Genomic DNA, 5,533 nt, shown 5'->3' with positions numbered 1-5,533 from the left:
GATAGTGAATTCAGCCCAGTACATCGCGGGAAAAGCCCTCCCAACCATTGCCCTGCTGTAGGAAATCAACATTCATTTTCAGAGGCCATGCTGTCTCCTCACTACTGTCATCAGGTAGAAGGTACAGGTGCCTCAGGACTCACACCACCAGGTTCAAGAACAGTTACTACCCCTCGATCATCAGGCTCTTGAACAAAGTGGTTAACTACACTCACTTGCCCACCATTGAAATGCTCTCATAACCAGTGATCTCACTTTTAAGGGCTCTCTATCTCATTATCTCATGTTCTTGGTATTTATTTATATTTGCATTTGCAGTTTGTGTCTTGGTTGATCATCATTGATTCTGTCATAGTAACTTCTCTATAGATTTGCTGAGTATGCCCACAAGAAAATTAATCTCAGGGTTTTATATCGTGACTTTGATAATAAAATTTACTTTAACTTTGAAAAGTCCCACTTCAAAGAATGAACCAAAATAGAGGCCACCTATGGGACTGGGAATGTTGTACTTGCCATTTTCAAATAAGGCATGAACACAATGACTGCAGATGATTGCAGGTAAATCCCATGGCATTACTTTACCTGGGTTTATTACCTGCTGTATTGGTCTCCATTAGTCAGGGGATTAGGTTCAAGAGCCCCGAGGTCACGTTGCGGCTCTATAAAGTCCTGCTTAGACCACCCTTGGAATATTGTGTTCAGTTCTGGTTGGCTCATTATTGGAAGGATGTGAAAGCTTTGGAGAGAGTGCAGAGGATATTTACTGCCTGAATTAGGAAGCATGTCTAATGAAGATAGACTGAGTGAGCCAGGGACTTTCTCTCTGGAGTGAAAGCGGATGAGAGCTACCTTGATGGAGGTGTACGAGTTGATAAGAGGCACAGATTAAATGGACAGCCGGAGACTTTCTCCCAGGGCAGAAATGGCTAATCCGAGGGAACGTAATTTTAAGGTAACGGGGAGAATGTATTGAGGGGATGGAGAGGTAAGTTTTCTCTACACAGAGTGTTAAGTCCATGAAACGCCCTGTAGGGATGGTGGTCGAGGCAGATGCATTAGGGGATTCAAGAAACTCTTAGATAAGCACATGGATGATAGAGGGATGGAGGGCTGTGTAGGACAGAAGGGTTAGATTGATCTTAGAGGAGGTTAACAGGTCGGCATAACATCATGGGCTGAAGGGCCTGTACTGTGCTGTAGTGTTCTACAGTCTATGTATTTTGTCTAATCAGCAACATTAAAACAAGTTAAGCAATTATTATCATATGCATGCTTGGGAGATATTTTTCTATATAAATTTAACTTTTCTATATAAACCTACCCACCCTTCCACTGTTAGGTTCCCATCCTTCCTGCCCACTGCATCCCCTCTGCCTCTGTTGACGAGCAGCTTTCTGGACTTCTGGCATGGCAACAACAGGCACAAGGTCACAAGCAGTGTTATTCCAGGGACTCAGCCTTCACTAGGTAAACTGGCGCAGGACGGAAAATCACATGTAATGCGATCAGATGTCCCATGATCAACGTATTCAGAATCAAACTTGGAAGCTCTCCAGGTAGGATACTAGAAGACCAAGACTGCACCTTCTCAAATAGCACCCTTGGATCTCCTTCATCCTCCTGAAAGGAAGACAGAGATCTCAGTTTAACAACTAATGTGAGAGATGACACGTTGGATATCAACTTAGAGCATGTGGTTGAACAGGAGCGTGGATCCACTTTGTTCTGACACTGGGCCAAGAACAGACAGTTCAGACCCTAATCACCAACTGTACATGACAGATCAGATGTAAAATTGACCTGGCTGGTGGATTATAGAGAACTGCATGAATTGGGCACCATTTGCTCAATTATATCAAAGAATTGAACAGCGTCACTGACAGCCAGAGAAAGGCTGTAATGGAAAGTAGAAACAGAACTAATGGCCTGAAATGTTAACTGTTCCTCATTCCAGAAATGCAGCCTGAGCACTGAATGCTCCCAGCATTTGTATGTTTTAGACCAGCACTTGCAGCTTCTGCTTTTCACTTATCGACAGAGTTCATTGCTGGCTCCCTTGCATTAGATATTTTAGCCGTGACACAGACCACATTTTTGACTGGACAGGACTGTTTGCAAATGCAGGCTTTTGAGCTGTTTTGTAAAGACAGGAGCCTTGGGGTTGATATTTTCCTTGAGTAATAGAACAAATTGGCCAATAGAGAACTGATGGTAATGCTCATGTTTTGTCCAAGTTCATTGTATCCTGTAACAGACAAATTATTATTCTGCTGCCAGTCTGTATGAAGTTTCAAAGCATTATTGTTCACATTCTTGAACCCAATAGCCAGGGTTAGTTGCAAATTAGACAGATATTTTCTCTTTTTTTCTGAAAATATTCAAGGCTAAGTATGTAATTATTAAGTATCTCTGGCCTGGCTAATTCAAAGTTTAGTTGCACTGCCAGCTAGCTGTTTTATTGCATTTTCCCTTACATCTAGATAAACAGACAAGACAAGCTTCTTATGTTATTAAAATGGATTATTGCCTTTGAATATTGTAGTACAGTAAAATTTCAATAATCTAACATGAGCATCGGGTCCATGTGGTTCCATTTCCCATTCTCCTTTTAAACTCACCAAGATTCTGTTTCCGGTGCTCTCTCTAAACTCAGCAGGTTCACTGTAAAATCTATTATACTCCTGAGTAACATCCGCCCCTACACCTCCTCCCTCACCACCAAACAGTCCTTCCAGGTGAGGCGACACATCACCTGCGAATCTCTCTGGGCTATTTATCATATCCGGTGCTCCCTGTGCGGCCTCCTCTGCATCGACGAGCCCCAGTGCATATTGTGGGGAGGGTGCATCATCCAGTACCTTGGCTCTGTTCGCTGCAGGATCTCCTGGTGGCTGCCCATTTCAATTTGACCTAATCACATTCTGACCTGTCTGTCCATGGCCGCCTCTACTGCCACGAATGAGACCGAACTCAGGCTGGAGAAGCAACATCTCATATTGCATCTGGGTAAGCTCCAACATGATGGCATGAGCACAGATTTCTCTAACTTCTGAAAATTGCTCCCCTCCCTCTCTTTTACCATTCCCCATTCTGGTTACCCTTTCAGCTATTCTCTTCTCCTTGCCTGCCCATCACCTTCTTATACCCCTCCCCTTTCCTTTTCTTCCATGGTCCACTGTCCTCTCCAATCAGATTCCTTCTATTCACCCCTTTACCTCTTCAATTCACCTGTCTCCTCACCGGGTTTCAGCTACCACCTCCTTCTGCTCCCCCTCCCCCACCTTCTAATTCTGGCCTCCTTCCCAGTTCTGGTGAAGGATCTTGACCAAGACATCGGCTCATCAAATGGACTGTTGCCTGATTAGCCGAGTTCCTTCAGCACTTTGTGTGAGTTGGTCAATATTTCTATCATGTGCAGAATCACTTGTGTTTTAAAAAAAAGAAACAAAGTTGTGCTGCTATTTTTATAAGAGTAGCAACTTACATTGCTGAAGATCTGTTATTCCAGCACCAAAGTTCTGGCGGTGCCGGATTATTGGTTTAGCTGAAACATCTATGGGTAATGAGAACGGGCAGATGATCTTTATTCAGTTTGACCTCAAGGCAAAACTTTATTATCCATCATTAGCTCTCCTTGAGAAGATGGCGAGGAGCTGCCTTCTTGAACGATTCTCGTCTGAGTGGTGATGGTGCTCTCACAATGCTGTTGGCAAGGGAGTTCAAGAATTTAAATGCAGCGACAGCGAAAGGTTGTCGACATATTTTAAAGTCAAGACGATTTGTGATTTGGAAGGGATTTGTAGACGATGCTGCTTCCTTGCAGCTGTTGCTCTGGTCCTTCTTGGTGGTAGAAGCTCCAGGGCTTGGAGGAGCAAAGCAGTGTTTGAATGAGTGTAGTCCTCATAAAGCTATGGTCACGGGCATCAAGGGGAAAACATCCCAGTGGCTGGAGTTGTACCTTGCTCAAAGGAAATGGCTGTGGTTATGTGTGGCCAGTCACTGCAGGACTTCCTGAGACCACAGAGTCCTTGGCTCTTTCATCAATGACCATCATTAAAAGAACAGTGGGAATCGCTCAAATGATTACTATAGCTGCAGTGCACTTGGTTTGTGGTACACGTTGTGGCTACTGTGCACCAGTGGTGGTGGTAATAGATGCTTAAGGTGGTGTTCATCAATAAGCTGCCTTCTCTTGAGAGTTGCACCTATTCAAGCAAGCTGAGAGTAATCTACCACACTCCTGATTTGTGCCCTGTATCGGTCAGAATGTTTTGGGATGCTCGGAAAAAAGTCAATCACAACAAGACACTCAGAGTCTGACCTGCTGGTATATGGCTGGTCCACTTGCTTCCTGGTCAATAATAGGGGACCTGGCAGTGGCAACACTGTGAAATGTCAAGGGTTGTGAGACCCTTTTTGTAGATGGTCATTATTTGACATTTGTTGACCTGCACCTGAATGTTGACTAAGTTGTATGGGAAGAGCATAAAGGATCATCTGGACCAAAATGTTGATTGTTTATTCTTCTCCATAAATGCCGCCTGACCTGCTGTGTTCCTCCAGCATTTTGTGTGTATTACTCTGGATTTCCACCATCTACAGAACTTCTTGTGTTTAGAAGCTGTGAAGTTTACAGGCATATTGCTTCATTTGCCCAGGAATTGGTTATGAAATTAAACATTGTGCTTTCATCAGAAAACATTCCCATTATTCTTTTAATGATGGTCATTGATGAAAGAGCCAAGGACTCTGTGGCCTCAACCCGGACCTGGAGTGACTGACCACACATAACCACAGCCACTTCCCTTGAGCAAGGTACAACTCCAGCCACTGGAACGTTTTGTCCTTGATGCCTGTGACTATAGCTTTATGAGGACTACATAATACCACACTCAGTCAGTTGATCTCAAGAGTAGTCAATCTTACCTCACAATCAGCACATTAATCCATATTTGAATCAATGCTGCATTCATGCGGACCTGGGCCTGGGTTTGAGTGGTCTGGCTGGAACCAAAACCATGCCATTGGTGAGCAGGGAGTCAGAGACCAACGGTCCCCTGGTGGCTCGTTGGCTGCACTTTCCATGGCTTTTCGAAAGATGGAGAAGGAGACTGATTGGCAGGCATTACCTGGGTGGAATTTCTCCTTCATTTTGTAAACAGGACGTAGCTGGGCAATTTTCCATGCTGCCAGGTGTGGTAAGTAGCTCATTGTAATACTCTTGATCATCTTTGTTTGTGCACAATGCCAGAGTTTTGAGATGAGGCACCTCTCCATTGGTCACCCACTGTATTTTACAGAAGCTGATATGTGGTACCTCTACCTATCTGATCGATTATAGGGAATATTCACATTGCATCCTGCTTTCCTTACTGCTATTTCTCCTGAATTATTTGATCAGACACTATTCCAGTTGTGTCCAGCTACCCCAAGAGTCATTTCAATGCTTTGTGTTTCACCTACGAGCTTCTAAGTTTGTAGTCCAGGAGCAGCTAAAGAACCGAGAAAATAACTCTTAACAACATTTATT

The sequence above is a fragment of the Hypanus sabinus genome, chromosome 17, assembly GCF_030144855.1.
Source record: "Hypanus sabinus isolate sHypSab1 chromosome 17, sHypSab1.hap1, whole genome shotgun sequence".
NCBI lineage: Eukaryota > Metazoa > Chordata > Chondrichthyes > Myliobatiformes > Dasyatidae > Hypanus > Hypanus sabinus.
Note: the sequence above shows the minus strand (reverse complement) of the source record.